General features: G+C 43.9%; 1 protein-coding gene across 9 annotated transcripts in view; it reads right to left on the reverse strand.

Annotated features, from left to right (window-relative positions):
- Nucleotides 1-22,886, reverse strand: part of KCNJ15 (potassium inwardly rectifying channel subfamily J member 15) — a 62,749-nt gene that overhangs the window by 20,202 nt on the left and 19,661 nt on the right. Inside the window, exon 4 of one of the 9 annotated variants that reach the window (XM_070377329.1) lies at nucleotides 18,111-18,161. The exons of 5 other annotated variants lie outside the window; for them this stretch is intronic. The gene's annotated coding sequence lies outside the window, so the exon portion shown is untranslated. Of the gene's footprint in view, nucleotides 1-14,484; nucleotides 14,504-18,110; nucleotides 18,162-21,185; nucleotides 21,205-22,886 lie in introns of those variants that run through there. 3 more of the 9 variants (XM_070377336.1, XM_070377321.1, XM_070377304.1) reach the window with 3 other exon arrangements.

The following is a 22,886-nucleotide window of genomic DNA, read 5'->3' on the forward strand; positions in this document are numbered from 1 at the left end:
CAATTTTAGTGTTTTTAGGGTTGCCAGATAGGATATGAGATGGTGAGTTAAAACTGAATTTCAAATGGACAACAAATGATTTTTAGTTTAAGTATGTCATTCAGTACTTGATAAATATTTATTCTCAAAATTAGGCATTGTTTATTTGAAATCCACATATATGTACCATATAGATAGAGTCAAAAGGAGTCCTATATTTTTATTTGCTAAACCTGGGAACCCTAGGTTAGAGCAGACCAATATTCTAGAGAAGCTCAGAAAGTAAAAAAAAAAAAAAAAAAAACTCAGACAAGGTTCAAAGCACAGACAACTTTCTTAGAAGAAGAGCAACCCATACTTTCCCAGTACTAGGAGTCCTGGAAACAACTCAGACGTTAATGGGAGGAAAGCTTTATCATTCGTGATGTACCAGAAGGTGTCAGGAAGTCCAGTCAATCTAGTAAGCTGGCCTCATTTTTAATATTTCAGCTCAGGGATTCTTTTAAAAATGCCTTTTATTGAAGTATAGTTGATTTGCAATGTTGTGTTAATTCCTGCTGTGTAGCAAAGTGACTCAGTTATACAGATGCTTATATTCTTTTTCATATACTTTTCTACTATGGTTTATCACTACAGTCCCCTGTGCTATACAGTCGGATCTTATAGATATGTTGTTAATCCATTCTGTGTATAATAGTTTGCATCTGGTAACCCTAAACTCCCACTTCATTCCTCCCCCTCCCTCATGGCAACCACGAGTCTGTTTTCTACACGGCTCAGGGATTTCTGGGATAAGGCAGTGGCACCCCACTCCAATACTCTTGCCTGGAAAATCCCATGGACAGAGGAGCCTGGTAGGTTGCAGTCCATGGGGTCGAGAAGAGTCGGACACGGCTGAGCGACTTCACTTTCACTTTTCACTTTCATGCACTGGAGAAGGAAATGGCAACCCACTCCAGTGTTCTTGCCTGGAGAATCCCAGAGACGGGGGATCCTGGTGGGCTGCCGTCTACGGGGTCACACAGAGTTGGACACGACTGACGCGACTTAGCAGCAGCAGCAGCAGCAGCAGGGATTTTTAACCATTTTTGCATTATAGTCCTTTTTGGCAGACAGGTAAGACCTAAGACTGCCATCTCAGAATGTGTTTAAATACATAAAAATAAAACAAGTATGACTACAAAAGACATAAATTATTTTAAAAACAAAGTTGCGCTTCTTTTGCAAGTATTAATTAGGAAGAGCTCACCATATTGAAGGGCTTCCCTGGTAGTTCAGCTGGTAAAGAATCTGCCTGCAAATCAGGGGACCCAGGTTGGATTCCTGGGTTGGGAAAATCTACTGGAGAAGGGAATAGGCTACCCACTCCGGTATTCTTGGGCTTCCCTGGTGGCTCAACTGGTAAAGAATCTATCTGCAATGTGGGAGACCTGGGTTCAATCCCTGGGTTAGGAAAATGCCCTGGAGAAGAGAAAGGCTACCCACTCCAGAATTCTCGCCTGGAGAATTCCATAGAAAGGGTGGTGAGCTGAAATGTTATTTCAAGATCTCTGAAGCAACTGTGTGTTGAAATACCGTGACTTCCACTATAATGAAATCACACTTGGGACTAAAATGATGGTGGTGTGTTACACATTCATAGTAAAAAAAAAAATAAAAGTCTAGATTTTAGCTACAGGTGATATTCCCCTGCCCTACCTCATCCGTCCCCACCATCCCAGGTCACAGACATGCTTGATTCTACCCCTCATTTCTCCAGGTTTCATGGACCTGGGTGTAAACCTTGCTGTGGGTGAGACAGTAATTCTGATAATGTCAAATAATGTCACATCTGATAATGTTAACATCTGATCATGTCAGTTGGGCCAACCTATTGAATCCTTCTTGATTAATTTCCTGTAAACACTCTCTTGCCATTGATAATGACTAGCCTTTCAGATGGAGAAGGCAATGGCACCCCACTCCAGTACTCTTGCCTGGAAAATCCCATGGATGGAGGAGCCTGGAAGGCTGCAGTCCATGGGGTCGCTAAGAGTCAGACACGACTGAGTGACTTCACTTTCCCTTTTTACTTTCTTGCATCCGAGAAGGAAATGGCAACTCACTCCAGTGTTCTTGCCTGGAGAATCCCAGGGACGGGGGAGCCTGGTGGGCTGCCGTCTATGGGATCGCACAGAGTCGGACACGACTGAAGTGAGTTAGCAGTAGCAGTAGCAGCAGCCTTTCAGATAGATAACTTCCCTGGTAGCTCAGGCAGTAAAGAATCTGCCTGCAATGCAGAAGACCCAGGTTTGATCCTGAGTCAAGAAGATCCCTTGGAAGAGGGAATGGCAACCCACTCCAGTAGTCTCGTCAGGAGAATCCCATGGACAGAGGAGCCTGGCAGGACACAGTCCATGGGGTTGCAAAAGAGTCAGACACAACTGAGTGACTAACACTTTTTTTCACTTTCTTCTTTTTTCAGATAGATTCTATTTCTTTTGGAAGAAGAATTGGGATATTTCACAGCTGAAATCACCGCGGACTCCTTTTCTGGTAAGACATCTCTGTGGGCGCTAGCATTGACAGTGACCATTCCTTTGGTGCTCACATCATTGGAGCAAGCATACCCCCCACAGAGACAGTCCAACATCCCCTCCTCTGGAACTCACGGCTGATTTCTCAGGACTGGAAAGGTGAATTTTTGCTAACCAAACACTATTTGGTTGCATGCAACTATATGCTAGCATGATTTCATCATAACTCTTACCAGGAAAAAAGAAAGCTTACTTATCTGGAGAGTATTGTAGACAATAGACACCTTCATAAATCCTCCAGCAGCCTTTACTGCTAACAGGATAGATCTTGATCACCTTCACAAAGCAGAAAGCTCTTCTAAGCCCTGGCTGTCTATCCTCTTCAGCTTTGTTGCCTCCAGAATGTAGCCTGAGTGTGTACTTGCCTTTTCCTGACCGCTCAGTGCATTCGTGGCTCCATGACCGGCAGCTGCCCCTTCCTAAGGGCACTTGTCCTGCTCTCTCCTTCTCTGTCAAATTCTACCTGTTCTTCAAATGGCAGGTTGATTATTACCTCCTCTGTACTTAAAATAAATAAATAAACCCTTCTTCAGAGGCAGCGTCGTGTAAAGGTTAAGAGGACAGGGTCCTACGTCCACCCTGCTCTATTTTAAAATGCCCAACCAACAAAGACCCACCATACAGCTCAGGGAACTCTCCTCAGTGGTATGTGGCAGGCTGGATGGGAGGGGAGTTTGGAGGAGAATGGGCACATGTGCAGGTATGACTGAGTCCCTTTGCTGTTTACCTGAAACTATAACAATAATGTTAACCGACTGCATCCCAATACAAAACAAAAAGCTTTAAAGAGGAGAAAAAAAAATCATATAAAAGAGGATAGGGTCCTGTTTCTGCTAAAAGTTGCTGTGTGACTTCCAACAACTTAATTAAACCCTCTGAAATTCAGTTTCCTCCTCTGCACAGCAGTGCTAATAATCATGCTGATTTATGCTAGGGTGGTGTGAGGTTAAACATAAAAAGCACCTTAAAGCTCCACCTGTTCACACTCGTGATGATATGAGTTAGCTGTTACTGTCATATGCTTGCAATGAACAAAACACACAAAATGTGACTTACCCAGAGAAAATTTACCACCGAGGACAGAGTTCTTGTAAGTCAATAGAAATCCTTTTCCCCCAAATAGTAACATTTACAAATAAACAATTTCAAATAAACGCACTGGAAGCTATTTCAACAGTTATTCATTCATTCGGTCACCAAGAGTGTATGAAGCACCTCCTATGTGCAGCACTGTGGAGGGGCCTGGAGATCCAGCAGGCAAAAAGACTGACTCGCTGCTTGCTTTCATGGAGTGTCCAACAGAGCAGGGGAAGAAAGTACTAAATAAGTCATTAGAATAGAACATGGGGTGTACAACATGTCCTAGCACGGGGTTCCAGGAAGACTTCTTTGGGGGAGGTGGCATTAAGGTGGAGACATCAAGAAGGATGAGCACTTGGCAGGTTAGCAGGCAGGCTGGGAGAAGGATGAGTGTTCGGGCAGAGGGCCACTTGGCTTTTGCCAAGGCTTGGAGTTTTCACCTTCCAGGAAGTGAGTTGGGGAGAGTGGAGGGGGTGTGGGAAGGAGCTTAGGGCTGAACCACTCCATGCAGGGCTTGGTGGGCCCCACTGAGGACCATCAGCATCTTCCTAGGTGAACGAGAAACATCTCCGGGTTTCCTTCGAGGAAGAGAAAGGATTGGACTTGCTTTCCAAAATCATCAAGAGGCAAGCATAGATGCTGGAAGTCTGGTTATCAGGCGCTTTCTATAAACCAAGCTAAAATCACTGATGTGTGTGCGGACAAGCATGGTGTCAGTGGACCAAGAGGAGCCAGGAGCTCAGAGTCACACACTCCAGGTAGAAGCAATATGCATCTCTGACAGCTGGGTGCTGGGGGGTGAGCGGAGAGGTGGATGAGGTCTCAGAGATGACTCCTGACATGAGAAAGAGATGGATTGTGGGCGAGCTGCAGATGCGGAGGACACAGGATCTTCACCTGTAGCTAAAAACCACTCCTGCATTATCAGATACCCACATTGTTAGAAGGTTTTGATATTGGTCAATGTGGAGCTCACTCTGGTACAAAATCTCAGTACAGAAACAGGATCCTGATCTGGAGGTGAGGTTCGAGGGGGTGCACTAGGGTAGGCTCCGATGAGAACTGGGGTCTGAGCTGATGGACCTGATGATGCCCAACAGAGAGGGCTGGGCAGGATGGATGCCTCTATTGTTTAAGTCTACAAATAGAGTGAGACATGGAAATGGATGAGCTTCTCCTAGACCTAGGGTGTGAAAGAAGCAGCCCCAGACTGAGGCGTGAGCAGCCCAGGGGCCAGGCAGAGTGGAAGGCCTTGGCAAACCAGACCAAGAAGGACTCAGGGATCCAAGAAACACAGCTTTTTACTGATCAAATAATCAGAGATTTTAAAAGATGTGTCAACATACTATATCCACAAGTGTGCAGAGATAAATGGCTTTGTACACAGCCTCAGATTGAGTCATTTGGCATAGCTTTTTTTCTGGCAACAACTTGACCGTGCATAACCAAAGTTTAAAATTACTTATTTTTAATCTTTGACCCAGTCAATTTACTTCTAAGAATTAATAAAGTATGCATCAGGATTATGTACAAGCATGCTCTCTACATTAGTTATAATACTGAAACCTCCAAGCCAACCTGGATTATCAGTAACATGGACCCGATTTTAAATTTATAAAATATTTATAAGCTGAAATACTATGTAGTCTTTAAAAGTCATGACAAAATGCTAACCACGTTAAATTTTAGAAAAGCATTAAGCTGAAAGGACAGGATAAGTGCTCTACTTTTCTCTTTCTTTAGATAAGATTAAAATGTTAACAAACAGCAGTTAATCTCTTCAAAGGAAAACAAAATTAGGAAGGTCTTTTTTAAACCAGACTTTCCATTTTTATGCAGCTAATCTGAAAATTCAATTTTCCTAACCCAGACCATTCCCAAACATTCCAGATTTTACTGTAAATGAGAAGTACTCACCGTGCTGTGCTGAGAAACTTTCCACACGCTGTCGTGGCCAAACCATACGAAATCATTTACTCTCAGAGTTGTTTCGAATGTGCAAACCCAAGAGCCTACTGTTCAGTAAGTGCACTGGGTTATTATTACACATCAATTTAAATCACTTCATTTAAATGACTGAGTTAGAAGACTTTGTCCTTCACCCAAGAGGAGTGCTGATGAAGCAGGTTTCCTGCCTGATGCTTTTGCTCAGAAAGGTCCCTTTACCTCAGACTCCTTCTCTCTGCCCTGTGTCTGGCAAACTCCTATGCATTCCTTGAAGCCCAGCTCAAATGTCACCTCCTCCAGCTTTCGGAGGGAGTTCCTCTTACTCCCCTCTTCTGCCTTTTGCAAGTTGTCCATACCTGATGGCAATACTTATGTGTTGCCATAATGATCTGTTTTAAAGCTTCTTTTTCTCCTTAAACCAGGTTCTGTGGCATGGGTGGGCAATTTGTCTTTTAATCCCAATGTCAACATGAGACTTGCCACATGGGAAGGACTCACTGTGTGAGGAAGGAAGAGGATGGGCAGAGACGATGTTCAAGTGACCTCAGAACCATTCAGATTTAATAACTGATGTAATTCATCAGTTATGTTCTAGGTCACAGGGAACCTCACCAAAGCAAGGTACGTTGGAGAACAGGGGAGACCAAATATATTATTGACTTGAATGACTGAACTAGAAGTAAAGATTTAGATTTCCTATTTTGACTCATAGTGCAAAGAATATCCTACAACATCTTACCTTGAAGAGAGAAAAGAGTTTTGCATTTCTCAACTGATGAAATTGATGAGTGCTAAATACAAATGTGTGAAACATCTGGTGGCTCAGATGGTAAAGAATCTGCCCACAGTGCAGAAGACCTGGGTTTGATCCCTGGGTTGGGAAGATCCCCTGGCGAAGGAAATGGCAACCCACTCCAGGATTCTTGCCTGAAGAATCCCATGGACAGGAGAGCCTGGCAGGCTATCGTCCATGGGACTGCAAAGAGTCAGGAATGACTGAGTAGCTAACACTTTAACACTTCCACTTCACAAACATGAATGCATATGCTGGGCATATGGGTTTACCTATGGGAGGCATAAATATATTCAAATTTAGCCCAACAGATTATTTTCTGTGCGTGCTTTGTGCTCCCTGCAGCACCCTGACAAAGTGTTCTAAGATTCCCTTCAGCTCTGTGTTTCCTTCCTTAGAACAGGGGTCTCCAAAGTATTATACCCCAGTAACCTAAAAGGGTACATTAAGAAAGCAATCAAATTATTCAAATTTAGCTTCTGCTTTATCCTTTGAAATGTTTGTATCTTGTGCATACTTTAACTCGTACATTATATATTCATAAGAACAAAAAATTTATATACTTTACATGTGTGTCCCAAAGTGTTCATGAGTGTGTGTGTGTGTGATTGTGCATTTTTGAATCCATTGCCTTGTGTGCTAGGTCACTTCAGTTGTGCCCAACTCTTTATGACCGTAGGACTGTAGCCCACCAGGCTCCTCTGACCATAGGATTCCCCAGGCAAGAAGACTGGAGTGGATTGCCATGCCCTCCTTCAGGGGAACTTCCCGACCCAGAGATGGAACTGAATCTATGTCTCCTGCATGGGCAGGTGAGTCTTTACCACTGGCACCACCTGGGGAGCCCCATCCATTGCTTTAGACCAGTGCATATTAAACTGTAATGTGCGGGCAGATATCCTAGGGGTTATGTTAAAATGCAGATTCTCATTTAGAAGGTCTGGACTGAGGTCTAGAATTGACATGTCCAGTAAGCTCCCCGGTGATGTGCTGCTGAGGCTGGAGGCAGCTACACCTGGAGTGGCAGCCCGCCTTTTGCAACCCCAGGGCCTCCTCTGAACTACACAGCACAGAACACGGATGGTGGTGCCGGCACTGTTTTCTGGTGGCTCCCACGGGGAGCCATGGCTAGCGTCGCTTGAGAGCAGAGGAGAGACAATAACTCATTCTAAGCAGAGGAAGCTCAGGGCCACAAAGGCTGATTTAGGAGAAAGGGGCCTCCGAGAAGCATGCTGGCACATGGCTTTTCAGTTCAATTCAGTCGCTCAGTCATGTCTGACTCTTTGCAACCCTGTGAACTGCAGCACGCTGGCTCATGACTACCTACTGGAGAAAGTTCAGGCACTAGCTGACTTCATTAAAAAAAAAAAAAAAAAAAAAGCACTGTTTAAAATCACCATCAGTTTTATAAAACAGTCCTGGGGTCAGCATTTCTTGCTCAGTGTTTGGCTTCTATGTGACAACTTCCTTTATGAGAAACATAGCTGGAAACCAAGGTCTTGACCACTTCTGATGGTCAAAGACCCTGGGGTGCTAACTTACGTGGCAGAGTGCTGAGTCTGGAGTTTCTGGCTAATCAGGGCCACCTCCATATACCCTCACTCAGGGTATCAACCCTGATATTGAGTCAGCATGTTACAGACATTCTCCATCCAAAAGAAGAAGAGAAAAATGACACAGATACACATATAGTCCGCTGATGAATATTTGTGAGTGAATATACACACTCATAGGCTTCCCAGGTAAGTGGTGAAGAATCCACCTGCCAATGCAGGAGACATAGTAAAGACAGGCTCAATCCCTGAGTTGAGATTATCCCCTGGAGGAGGAACTGGCAACCCACTCCAGCGTTCCTGCTTGGAGAATCTCATGGACAGAGGAGCCTGGCAGGTACAGTCCCTAGGGTTGCAAAGAGTCAGACATGACTGCACAGCTGAGCACGAATGCATACACACTCTCACACACATGCATACACATTATTGATAAATAAATTGATTCCCCTAGTTCGCAAAGTCTACCCAGCAATTCATGTTTGGGTGTCCCATACAGTTTTCTTAAGACTACTTCAGTCTAATATGAACCATATGCCTTAGTTTGATTTCTGAGCTGATTTACTATGCAAAAGTGGTTACAAATACATTTTCGAATATCTAACATCTTCTCCACTGTGTAACTTGTGTCCACAAAAAGGTTATGTATCAATGAATTAGAGATGCTTCTTCTGACGAGGTCTGCCGTCCATACAAACATAAGGCATCCTAACAGGACTCAGCCTCTGACCACATCAACACAATAGAGTACATGTTCAAGATTAACCATGAAAATGGAGACATGAGGATGAAGAGCACATGCCAAGGGGCCTTTATGTTGTCCACTTGAGATGAGTTGGGCCCTAAATTCAGACCTACTTGGCCAATTCTTAATATTTTACTTTGAACCTATCTTCAGTCCTGTTTCAGCTGAGAGAGCCAATTTTGAGAGCTGACATTTTAAGGGGCCCTGGTTGAAAGACCCGGGCATGGCCCTCTTATTTGTTCTGGCTGACATCTTTTGTTTCCTCTTAATTATTGGTAATAAAAGTCACGAAATGAAAAAGGCCAAACCACCTCTCTTTGGGATGTGGGGAGAGACAAGGAGGATACCTTGTATCACAAAGCCAAATGGCTCATGCAACTTGATATTAAAAAAAAAAAAAGCAACCCAATCAAATAATGGGCAGAAAACCTAAATAGACATTTCTCAAAAGAAGACATACAGAGCAACAAGGACATGAAAAGATGTTCAACATCACTAATTATCAGAGAAACACAAATCAAAACTACATGAGGTATCACCTCACACTGGTCAGAATGGCCATGCTCACAAAATCTACAAACAAATGCTGGAGAGGGTGTGGGGGAAAGGGAGCCTTCTTGCACTGTTGGTGGGGATGCAGATTGGTACAGCCATTATGGAGAACAGTGTGGAGTTTCCTTAAAACACTAAAACTAGAACTATCACGTGGCCCAGCAATCCGACTGCTGGGCACATACCCAGGCAAGTCCATAATTCAGAAAAGATGCATGCACTCCAGTGTTCATTGCAGTTCTGTTTGCAATAGCTGGGACATGGACACAACCAAAATGTCCATCAGCAGAGGAATGGATAAAGAAGATATGGTGTGTGTGTGTGTGTGTGTGTGTATGTATGTATGTATATGATGGAATATTACTTAGCCGTAAAAAGGAATGGAACTGGGTCATGGATGGAGAGACATGGATGGACCTAGAGCCTGTCATACAGAGTGAAGTAAGTCAGAAAGAGAAAAAATATATATAAAGTCGCTTATATGTGGAATCTGAAAAAAGTGGTATAGATGAATGCAGAGTTCCAAAGAAGAACAAGGAGGGATAACAAAGCCTTCTTAAGTAAACAATGCAAAGAAATAGAGGAAAACAATAAAATGGGAAAGACTAGAGAACTCTTCAAGAAAATTAGAGATACCAAGGGAACATTTCATGCAAAGTTGGGCACAATAAAGGACAGAAATGGTATGGACCTAACGGAAGCAGAAAAGATTAAGAAGAGGTAGAAAGAATACACAGAAGCACTGTATAGAAAAGTCTTAATGACTCAGATAACCACAATGGTGTGGTCACTCACCTAAAGCCAGATATCCTGGACTGTGAACTCAAGTAGGCCTTAGGAAGCATTACTACAAACAAAGCTAGTGGAAGTGATGGAATTCCAGCAGAGCTATTTCAAATTCTAAAAGATGATGCTGTTGAAGTGTTGCACTCAATATGCCAGCAAAATTGGAAAACTCAGCAGTGGCCACAGGACTGGAAAAGGTCAGTTTTCATTCCGATCCCAAAGAAGGGCAATGCCAAAGAAAGTTCAAAGTACCGTACAGTTGCTCTCATTTCACATGCTAGCAGGGTAATGCTCAAAATCCTTCAAGCTAGGCTTCAACAGTATGTGAATCAAGAACTTACAGATATACAAGCTGGATTTAGAAAAGGCAGAGGAACCAGAGATCAAATTGCCAACATCTGTTGGATCATAGAAAACACAAGGGAATTTCAGAAAAACATCTACTTCTGCTTCAATGACTCCACTAAAGCCTTTGACTGTGTGGATCACAGCAAATGGTGGAAAATTCTTAAAGAGATGGGAATACCAGACCACCTAACCTAACTCCTGCAAAACCTGTATGCAGGTCAAGAAGCAACAATTAGAACTGGACGTGGAACAACAGACTGGTTCCAAATTGGGAAAGGAGTATGTCAAGGCTGTATATTGTCACCCTGCTTATTTAACTTATATGCATCATGCAAAATGCTGGGCTGGATGAAGCACGAGCTGGAATCAAGATTGCCGGGAGACGTATCTCTAACCTCACATACACAGGTGACACCACCTTAAAGGCAGAAAGTGAAGAAGAACAAAGAGGAAAAGGAACTCTGGGCTGTGGATAGGTATGTCCTGTCTGATTAGTAGCAGCATTAGATTGGAAAACAGATGCACACAGGCAACTCTGCTTGACGTTATGTGGCAGCCTGGATAGGAGGGGAATTTGGGCCAAAATGTTGAGTCTCTTTGCTGAAACTGTGACAACAATTGTTTGTTAATCAGCTATACCCCAAAACCAAATAAAAAGGTTTTTTAAAGATACATAAAATTAACACAGTTTTGTGAGCTGCAGTCCGGGGGGGTCTCAAAGAGTTGAACATGACTGAGCGACCGAACCGATCTGAGTTCAGTTCGGTCATACAACTGATACGAGTTGTATTCCAATGAGCTTTTACAAAAAAAAATATATATATATATATATATAAGAGAGAGAGAGAAATAATTCAGTTCAGTTCAGTCGACATTTGGATATATATCCTTCTAGAGGCTTTTTAATAAAATGTAATTAAAAAAAAAAAAAAGAGAGAGAGAGAGAAGGTGCCCAATAAATAGAAAGTGCTTTGAATCATCCCCAAAACATTCCCCGCCACTTCTGGTCCATGGAAAGATTATCCTCCACGAAATCGGTCCCCGGTGCCCAAAAGGTTGGGGACTGCTAATGTACAAAGCAAAGCCTCAGCTCCTGACCTTGTGAACAGGGCATAGGAAACCTTAGCCTTGACACCAGCTGGTCCGCAGTCTGCTCCCTGCTGAATGGCTTTCTGTCGTCCCCGTGGGTTGGTCCTCTACTGACAGAGTCAATGCATTGGGGGCCACCTGCTGAAAGCCCCCTTCCTTCTGCTTTCTCATATGTATTTATTTATAAATTAAATTTTTTAATTGGAAGATAATTGCTTTACAATGTCTTGTTGCTTTCTGCTGTACAACAATGCTAATCAGCCAGAATTAATATATATATATATATATATATATATATATATATATATATATACTTGTTCTCTGTGGAGCCCCCCTCCCCCACACCTCCATCCTCTCCCAGGTCATCCCAGAGCACCAGCCTGGGCTCCCTGTGCTGCACAGCAGGTCCCCAGTAGCTACTTATTGTACACATGGTATATATGTCACCACTACTCTCTCCATTCATCCCATCTTCTCTTTCCCCTGCTGTGTCCACAAGTCCGATCTCTAAGTATGACAACGGAACCCTCCTGCACTGTTGGTGGGAATGTAAATCCATACAGGCGCTATGGAGAAGGGAACAGAGATGGCTTCAAAAACTAGGAATAAAACTACCATATGACCCAACAACCCCACTGCTGGGCATATACCCGGAGAAGACCGCAATTCAAAAAGATGCATTCATCCCACTGTTCATTCAGTTCAGTTCAATTCAGTTCAGTTCAGTCGTTCAATTGTGTCCGACTCTTTGCGACCCCATGAATTGCAGCACGCCAGGCCTCCCTGTCCATCACCAACTCTCCGAGTTCACTCAAACTCATGTCCATTGAGTCGGTGATGCCATCCAGCCATCTCATCCTCTGTCATCCCCTTCTCCTCCTGCCCCCAATCCCTCCCACCAGCAGAGTCTTTTCCAATGAGTCAACTCTTCGCATGAGGTGGCCAAAGTACTGGACGTTCAGCTTTAGCATCATTCCTTCCAAAGAACACCCAGGACCAATCTCCTTTAGAAGGGACTGGTTGGATCTCCTTGCAGTCCAAGGGACTCTCAAGAGTCTTCTCCAACACCACAGTTCAAAAGCATCAATTCTTCGGTGCTCAACCTTCTTCACAGTCCAACTCTCACATCCATACATGACCACTGGAAAAACCATAGCATTGACTAGACGGACCTTTGTTGGCAAAGTAATGTCTCTGCTTTTGAATATGCTATCTAGGTTGGTCATAACTTTCCTTCCAAGGAGTAAACGTCTTTTAATTTCATGGCTGCAGTCACCAGCTGCAGTGATTTTGGAGCCCAAAAAAATAGTCTGACACTGTTTCCCCATCTGTTCATTGCAGCACTATTAATAAGTCGTATCTTTTTTTTTTTTTTTTAGCATTGCTGCTTCTAGGTAGGTGCTTTCCCTACCTGTTCTCACGGGTTAGGTGCTTTCTTTGTGGTTTTGTCTCCCCGAGTATTTATCTCAGTGTAGTGGAATTGCTTACTTGTACATGTTTAATTCTGGAAAAGGGAATGGCAACCCACTCCAATATTCTTGCTTGGAGAATTCCATGGACAGAGGAGCCTGGCTGGCTATCACTGGGGCCCCAGCGTCAGACAGGAAATCTAATTAGGACTTCACAGGTGGCACTAACACTAAAGAACCCGCCTGCAGTGCGGGAAATGTAAGAGACTCAGGTTCAATCCCTGGGTTGGGAAGATCCCCTGGAGAAGGGCATGGCAACCCATTCCAGTATTCTTGCCTGGAGAATCCCAGGGACAGAGAAGCCTGGTGGGCTACGGTCCGTGTGGTCACAAAGAGTCAGACACGACTGAAGCCACTTAGCATGGACCCATGCATATGTCTAGTTGCAATAATAATTATCAAACTAATAGCTACCAGTAGCAGAGAACAGACATGTCACCAGTTCATTTACTTGAACTTCTGAGCAACTCTGGTAAAACACTGGTCAAAATAAGTAAATGGAGACTCTAGTAAGTTAGAGAGTTTGCCTAAGGTCACATAACTGGTTAAAACTGGCGACAACATCCAGATCCTGGTCTGTAACTCAAAAGCCAGCTGGCTATCCATCACACCCCACTGCCTCTCACTAGAATGTGAGCTATCATATGTTACCTGATTTATGCCGGTGCTTAGGTTCTGGCAGGGGCTTAGTGTTTTCGAATGTATGAATGAGTGAATGCATGAATGACAACAAAGCGAGCTTGGAATCTTCAAGTTCTGGAAAAGCAGCTTGGGGTCTCCAAAAAAAAAAAAAAAAGCTCCTATCTATCAGTTGAATTGATGAGCTAAGTGGAGGGAAAATTACTTTGCCTCAGTCCCTTATTGTGCAGTCCAGTGTTTACCGTTGGAAGACACGGATGGTTCTGTGCCTACAGAGTCAGTGCTCCTAAGCTGCACTGCGCCGCCCTGCCCGCAGCCTCACCTGGAAGTGCTCCTCACCCTGTGTTGTTTACTTCCGGCGTCTGCCTCCCCGTCCCTCTCCTCCATGGCCGCACGTTGTGCCTTTTTATCTCCTGAGTGAGCCCTCTTTCCCCCTCCTGCTCCCCTGCCCTTTCACGGCTTCCCCCTCCTCAGCAGCCTGCTGGGTCCTCCTGACGCCTCTCCACGCTGCCTCCCATTCAGAGCCAGGATCTCCCTAACCGCAACCATAACCTTGCAACAAGTAGAACGTGTCCAAGTCAGGGCCCCGTGCCAGTTCTCAGGTGGGTCTTTGGGTCTCACATGTTAAAGTCTATAATCTGTGTTCCCAGTGTCTGAATCTTCCAGCTACCAGTCACATTTCTGGATGTTCCCTCCATGGTCCAGGCTTTGACAATGATGAGTGACTTTCCCTTCTTCCCACCTGGTACGACACCCCACCGTTTTACAGCTGCTTTTGCTCCCAATGTCCCTCCTGCCTGCAAAGTCTATCCTAGAACCAGATCCCTCAATGTTCCCTTGGGTTCTCCCCCTGCCAAACTCCCCTACTGCTTCTTCATTTAAGATCCCGCTTCTCCTTTACCACTGTAAAGTGTCATATGAATACACTCACCACAGTATCATGGTTTCCTCTCCGTGTTTCTTCTCCCCTTCTACATGCCGGCATGGATTGGACCACAGTCATCGTTTTACCCTCAGTAACACAGCCCCTGGCATATAGCAGCAGATGCTCAAACCAAAAAAAATAGAAAATGATAACTCATACTCATGACTCTATAAATGAGTCAATGAATAAATAAGTGGATTAATAGTCTATCCATAAATTAAAGGATGAATAAATGTCAAAGACAGGGCCCAGAACATGTGAGCAGTTTCATCGCGTGTATCATGCCAGGCGAAGTTTTTAAATGGCTTCTTTGAAGTGATTTATATTTGCACATTGCTGTAACTCTGTGGGAAATGAGTTTCCATAGTGTTGAAATCCTCTGGATTAAGAAACATTTCCTTTTATCTGAGTCAGACGCTCCCGGAAGCTGGGCTAACCCTTTCAGCTCGCTCAGTTGATGACTCTTGATGCTGCAGTTCACTAGCATCCTCAGAGTACATGGATGTTCAGATACTGATTTCTCCCCAAGGATGATTTACTTCTTAGAGTATGATTGATTACTTGAAGGATTAGAGGTTTCCACTGGAGAAGCCAATGACTTTCACATGTGCATTGGTTCCTCACTTGCTTAATTCTGTGCCCCACCCCACCTCCAATTAGCCTGAAAATTACTGCAGGGTCCTATTTGTCTCATTTTGAGTTTTTCCCGTAGTCATGTATGGATGTGAGAGTTGGACTGTAAAGAAGGCTGAGTGCCAAGGAATTGATGCTTTTGAACTGTGGTGTTGGAGAAGACTCTTTTTTGTTGTTGTTGTTTTTGGAGAAGACTCTGGAGAGTCCCTTGGACTGCAAGGAGATCCAACCAGTCCATCCTAAAGGAAATCAGTCCTGAATATTCATTGGAAGGACTGATGCTGAAGCTCCAACTCTTTGGCCACCTAATGTGAAGAACTGACTCATTGGAAAAGACCCTGATGTTGGGAAAGATTGAAGGCAGGAGAAGGAGGGGATAGCAGAGGATGGGATGGCTGGATGGCATCACCAGCTTGACGGACATGATTTGGAACAAGCTTCAGGAGTTGGTGATGGACAGGGAGGCCTGGTGTGCTGCAGTCCGTTGGGTCACAAAGAATCAGACACAACTGAGTGACTGAACTAACTGATTTGATTTCATTCATTTGGTGGCTATTTCTTTTTATTTGGACACTTTTTATTGTCACACTTCATCACATGTGGAATCTTAGTTCTCTGACCAGGGATTGAACCCACAGCCCTTGCACTGGAAGCACAGAGTCTTAAACACTGGACAGCCAGGGAAGTCCTTCATTTGGTGTCCATTTTTAGCAGCTTTCTCAACAACATCTTTAAGAGACCCAAGGACTTAAAGACCATAGCAAGGTCAAAAGGGAAGGAGAAATTCTCATGGACCTATAGGCTGGGCAGGTGTTTCTTCCACCCACCTCCACCCCAGTTCTTCCCATTAGCCATCAAATCATCACATTTGATCTCTAGGATTTGCTTATTAAATTCAAAGAGGTTAAGTATTGTTTAGGACAGACCATTACCACCTTCTAGTCTTAAGAGAATGGACCTAGTTTCTAATACACTATTCTTATTACCATTTAAAATAGACTATGGAATAAATGGTTGAGGGAAATTGAAACCCACACATGGCTTAGGACTGAAAATGATGACGTGAGTCTTTGAACTCCTGTGGGACACCCTCCACCCTGGGCAGGCAGTAAACTATGGCACTGTTTTTCTTGAAGCTGCAAGTATTTCCCAATGACTCCTAATCACTAACACATTATTAATTCACTTGTTCACTCATTCATTGATTCAGCAGACATTTACACTATTTTAAGAAAAAAGTGGTCTTTGAAATACATCTCAAGAGTCCCTTGGACTACGAAGAAATAAAATAAATCAATCCTAGAGGAAATCAACCCTGGATATTCATCAGAAGCACTGATGCTGAAGCTCCAGTAATTTGGCCACCTGATTCAAAGAGTAGACTCATTGGAAAAGACTTTAATGCTGGGAAAGACTGAAGGCAAAAGGAGAAGGGGGCCACAGAGGATGAGATGGTTAGAGCGTGACACGAACACAATGAACATGAATTTGAGCCAACTCCAGGAGACAGTGCAGGACAGGGCAGCCTGGCGGGCTGCAGTCCACGGAGACACAAAGAGACGCAGCTTCATGACTGAGCAACAATAGCAATGTATGCATATGTCATCATTTACTGCACATAAACTGTTAGAGATTTTTATGCCTAAACACTGTCTCATGAACACCTCCATACTTCTATCGTGAAACTTACAATACTTGGTGTTTTATGTGTTTCTTGTGTCTTTCGTCCCAGAAGATGGGAAGCAGTGAAAAGACAGAGACCTTGTCTTATTCTAACACTCCATTTATCTTATCTGACAAGGACTCTTCCAGGAAGGTTACTGAAGATTTCTGGGAAAAGGATGGACTCCAGTGAGAAGAATCACAGAAGTCTTTATGCATATTCTGTAGGAAGAAGCAGACAGCAAAGAGAATTGCCCTCAAGAAGAATTTTCCAGCAAAATATGGGGTGGTAGTAAAGTACTTTCTTAATTGCCCTCACTAGATTGTATCAAAAGGTATATCCTGACTATCAACTATCACTGCATGTAATAAACACCTGGGAAATTGTAAAATGCACTAAAATACTTTGGCTTCACCATAGGTCAGTTGAATCAGACTATTTCAGGGAGGTGGGGTGGTGGGGAGACGTGAGTAGGAGCCAGAATTTGGGTGCTTTTTCCAAGCACCTCATTTGCTCCTAGTATGCAGCCAGATTGGAAGCTATATGGGCAACAGATTTTAAAAGGCCATGGAGATCAAACTGAAAAATTTGACCTTTCAGTAGGCAAAAAGAAGCCAGGTGCATCTAGCTAAATAGATTGAGAAGGAAAGAATAGCTATAAAGAGATTATTTAGGAGGCTGTTGAATTCATTAAGCAATGCACGAATCTGGGGGTACCACCACCTATGTTCACCAACAGGTAAGCCTCACACCCCTATTAGATGTGAAGTGGGGGTGGGGTCTAAGAGCTGAGATGACTTGAGTCTGGCCCCTGGATGAAGAGGTGGCCCTGCCTGAGAAGCAGAGGTTGTTGGGGGCAACATGTCGAGGTTGGCTCTGAGCATGTTTGCTTTGAGGAGTCCATCCCTAGAAATTGGGGGCTGGCAATGGAGATTCGGAGATCACTGTATAAGATGTAGACATTGACCACCATGAGCCAAAGAGCTCTGCAGAAAAGAAACCAATACAAGAAAGCAGCTGAGTTTAGACTCTTGGGGACTGCCTGTATTGAAGACAGGGAGAACTTTCTAACAAAGTAACTGGAGGAAGAGCACCAGCTGGTGAGACAGTTCTGGATACTCATCAAGGGGATGACTAAGGAGGCAAGATATCAAAAATGAGGACATGATCCAGAGGTCAGAGATTTCAAGGTGAACAAGGAGGCACTGATGCTCCCAGGGGGTTAGGTATGAGACTGGAGGCGGGTACCTGCTTCCCTAAGAGAGGAAGGAAGGGGGAAAGGTTACATTCATTACACATGTACATGTCAAGAGCCCTTATTATTTTCCAGACTCACCTAGATGCTGGGGATACAGAGTACAGACAAGATGCTTGTTCCATGAAGCTTCTGGTCCAGGTGTAGAGAAGAAAAAAAAAAAAAAATGAGAAAGTTATAAGAATTTTTTGAGCAGTTGAGAATGAAACTTGAGGAATTAGGCCCTTAGTCCAAGCACTGATGCTTCAGTCCTATGGCATAAGAGGAACGAGGCTGAAAAATGTTGAACAGTCCTGGGCTGCCTCCTGAGAAGCACAGGGAGAAGTGATAAGGACTGGAGAAAGAAGTTCAACCAGCTGCAAAGGCCCTAGATGCTGCTCAAGCACAAGCTGGCATCTTCGGTGACACTTGTCGTGACTTTGCAGCCTGGAGGCGCTGGCTGAGATGTGGGAAGAGGTAGGGTGCTCTGAGTTAGGTATTGGCAAGAGCTCCAGTGGTGCCTGGGACTCGGATGACAAATAACCATGTTAGAAACATAAGCATTGGAAACCCACAGAATGGAAATGCTCAAGGTCACAGCAGACTCATCAGCTCATGGAGTCCAGATAGTAATTGAGCACATTAAGAAGCCTATGAACTCTGCTATCGAGTTTTAGGAGAGCTGTAATTTGGTATTGCTAGCTATCAATTAGTCCTGTTTTCCTCATCTGTAAAATGAGAGGTTCGGACAAAATGACCTCAGAGTTCTCTCCCAGCACGGTCAGTACTGATCCTGAGAGCACATGTGAAATTCTGAAAGTTAATTTCCTCCCTTAACGTCTACGTCTAATGTTTAACTGTTAGTGTTCGGAAATGCAGCTGCTGAGCAAACAGGACTTGGTTAGGTCTGTGCACACAAAACCCTTAGTTGATCTGTGAAAATACACAACTCAGTTGTGGTGGGAGAAATCGCAAGTGTCATGGGTAGGTGAGCAGTGTAATTGGTAGGTTTTTTATAGGACATTGATACGACTGACTAGAAAATGATTAGAAATGAGTTCTAATATTTGCAAACCTGGGGAATTTCTTTGTGAGTGATGGAAGAAAAGAGAGAAATATTGGTCAAATGGTATTGAGAGAGAGAGCGAGAGAGAAGGATCTTTTCAAATATTAGGGTGATAATAGGTAGGAATATTAGATAAAGTGATGCAAATATGACTTGTCTTTCAGAGCTAAGATTAATTTACAGTAATATCTGTAGGATCTTATTTTAAATATCTATTTTATTGAAGTATAGTTGATTTACAAGGTTGTATTAAATGCTGCTGTATAGCAAAATGATTCACATATGTACACATACATACACACACACATTCTTTTCCATACTCTTTTCCATTGTGTTTTATCACCAGATGATGAATATAGTTCCCTGTGCCGTATATAGGAACATTTTTATCCCTCTCAAAATTTATGAAAAAGAGTTAGCCAGACCTTGAGCAAATCTTTAGTCTTTAATAATAAATAATACTAATAATAAACAAAATAATCAATATTAAAGATAAATGTTTAATAATCTTTAATGATGAAAGTGAAAGAGGAGAGTGAGTTGACTTAAAACTCAACATTTAAAAAACTAAGATCATGGCATCCAGTCCCATTACTTCACAGCAGTAGATGGGAAACCAATGATAACAGTGAAGGACTTTGTTTTTGGGAGCTCCAAAATCACTGCAGATGGTGACTGCAGCTATGAAATTAAAAGACACTTGCTCTTTGGAAGAAAAGTTATGACCAACCTAGACAGCATATTCAAGAGCAGAGACATTACCTTGCCAATGAAGTTCCATCTAGTCAAAGCTATGGTTTTTCCAGTAGTCATGTATGCATGTGAGAGTTGGACTATAAAGAAAGCTGAGCACCAATGAATTGATGCTTTTGAACTGTGGTGTTGGAGAAGACTCTTGAGAGTCCCTTGGATGGCAAGGAAATCCAACCAGTTCATCCTAAAGGAAATCAGTCCTGAATATTCATTGGAAAGACTGATGCTGAAGCTGAAACTCCAATACTTTGGCCACCTGATGTGAAGAACTGACTCCCTCAGAAAGACCCTGATGCTGGGAAAGATTGGGTGGGAGGAGAAGAGGACGACAGAGGATGAGATGATTGGATGGCATCACCAACTTGATGGACATGAGTTTGAGTAAGCTCCGGGAGTCTGGCGTGGTGCAGTCCATGGGGTCGCAAAGAGTCAGACATGACTGAGCAACTGAACTGAACTGAACTGAGAGCTTGAGTGGATTCTGAAAACTTAAAATGTGATCACTAGGGTACTAGTGAGCAACTTGCAAATAACAAGTATACACAATCATGTATACACATGATCTTGAAAGAAATGTGTCTAAGTATCTGTGCTTTTTCAAACAGTTGCATGTTTATGCATCTTTCACTGAAATCAAAGTCTTTAAGGGTTAAAACTCAGCACTAACCCTGCAAATTATTTACTTATAAATATTATCTGGATTAATAGCTAATTGCTCTTTATGAAAGCATGTTCAGTGAAGTACTGTTGAAAGGAGTCTTTGGCCTGGGGAACTGTATTTTAGTTTTATATACCAAGGTCCTTGTTTATGCAAATAAATTGAGATTTCAGTTTTACAATATAGGATACAAGTCTTAATTGCTAGCTTTTCTGACAAAAATGAATATTTTATTCACAGCGTCACAGAGTAGCGCGTGGGCTTCCCAGGTTTCTCAATGGGTAAAGAATCCCCCTGCAATGCAGGAGATGCAGGTTCAATCGCTGAATCAGGAAGATCCCCTGGAGGAGGGCATGGCAACCCACTTCACTATTCTTGCCTGGAAGATCCCGAGGACAGAGGAGTCTGGCGGGCTACAGTCCTTGGGGTTGCAGAGGAGTCAGACACAACAGAAGCTGCTGAGCAAGCATGCACAGTAGTGCTTATTCATTTTTAAGCACTGGAAGTTTCCAAAGTGAGAGTTTTCTTCAAATCAGTAAGATATATACAAGTTAAAATTAGAGTAAGGGAAAAAAATCGTGCCTGAGGTCCATCACTCTGGTTGGATCTTCCAGAAATCCCCTGGTCCTTTGAGGGTGTTTTATTTTCCCTTCCTTTTCTACCACCCTGGTGATCAGTGGAAAGCACTCTGGGGTCTTACCTGGAGTCTAGGTTCCCATCCCAGCTCAGCTCAAGATCCCAGCCATCTGGGGAAGTGATGAAGAAGCCTGGCTCTGCAGAGAGGAAGTGTGAGGTGCCAGGAGGCTGGTTTCTGATCCACACCTCTAGGCTTTCTGCTGACGTCAGAGCCCAGGGCGTGGGCCACAAGTGCCCTCCACCCTGGAGGCGGAACCTGGACATGGAACAGGGGCCTCTGTCCCCACCCCAGCAGCCCCAGCTCACCTCCAAGGACAGAGCCCGTGGGCCAGGAATGCATCTAACACAAGGCTTGGTTTGTGTGCATAAAATACTGTCCCCTTGCGTCATAAGATAATTATATCTGATACAGCCCCAGACTTTTTTTAAGCTGAAATACTGAAAGTGTGAGTTGCTCAGTCATGTCCTACTCTTTGCAATCCCATGAACTGTAGCCCAGCAGACTCCTCTGTCCATGAAATTTTTCAGGTAAGAATACTGGAGTGGGTAGCCATTCCCTTCTCCAGGGGATCTTCCTGACCCAGGGGTTGAACCTGGGTCTCTCGAAATGCTGGTGGATTCTTTACTGTCTGAGCCACCAAGGAAGCCCTATTTGACAAAAATAACTGCCGAGCAGCACCACCACCGAGGCCTGGGAAGCAGCACTGCTGCTGCTGCTAAGTCGCTTTGGTCGTGTCCGACTCTGTGCGACCCCAGAGAGGGCAGCCCACCAGGCTCCCCCGTCCCTGGGATTCTCCAGGCAAGAACTCTGGAGTGGGTTGCCATTTCCTTCTCCAATGCATGAAAGTGAAACGTGAAAGTGAAGTCGCTCAGTGGTGTCCGACTCCTAGGGACCCCATGGACTGCAGCCTACTGGGCTCCTCCATCCATGGGATTTTCCAGGCAAGAGTACTGGAGTGGGGTGCTATCGCCTTCTCCGGGGGGGCAGCACAGGGTTATCTTATTCTTCAAAGGAGCTAGGGGACACCAGGAGTTCTTGCTCTCTCTTGATTTATATCTGGAGGGTTCTGGGACCTTGGGAAATTACCTGGGAAAACCTCACATTTTAGCAGCTCTCAGAGCTGTCCTAGGGCTTCATACTTTCCCTCCTGGGTCTGATCCTGGCACTAAGCCACAGGTTTTGCAGTTGGCTTTTAAAATGTCAGGTAACTACACAGACGCCTGTGGTGGATAAATATTTCAAACAAATGATAACATGCTAGAAACTTCCCGTGACGTTGGCTGGATCTTTCGTACCTTCTTTACTTGGACCTCCCAGTGCATTCTACAGACCTTTCTTCCCTGCACAGTTCATTCCCACAGTGACCTCAGGACAGGATGTGGACAATCTGCACATGGTAACAAGGACCAGGTCCAGCATCCAGGGCCATAGCACACAGGCTGACCACTTCCCGATTAGAAAAAAGACTAACATGTCTTATAGTCAAAACTGTGGTTTTTCCAGTAGTCACGTGTGGATGTGAGAGTTTGACCATTAAGAACACTGAGCGCCAAAGAGATGCTTTCAAACTGTGGTGTTGGAGAAGACTCTTGAGAGTCCCTTGGACAGCAAGGAGATCAAACCAGTCCATCCTAAAGGAAATCAACCCTGAAGCTCCAATACTTTGGCCACCTGATGAGAAGAGCTGACTCATCAGAAAAGACCCTGATGCTGGGAAAGATTGAGGGCAGGAGGAGGAGACAACAGAGGATGAGATGGTTGGAT

The sequence above is a fragment of the Bos mutus genome, chromosome 1 (assembly GCF_027580195.1).
Source record: "Bos mutus isolate GX-2022 chromosome 1, NWIPB_WYAK_1.1, whole genome shotgun sequence".
Classification (NCBI taxonomy): domain Eukaryota; kingdom Metazoa; phylum Chordata; class Mammalia; order Artiodactyla; family Bovidae; genus Bos; species Bos mutus.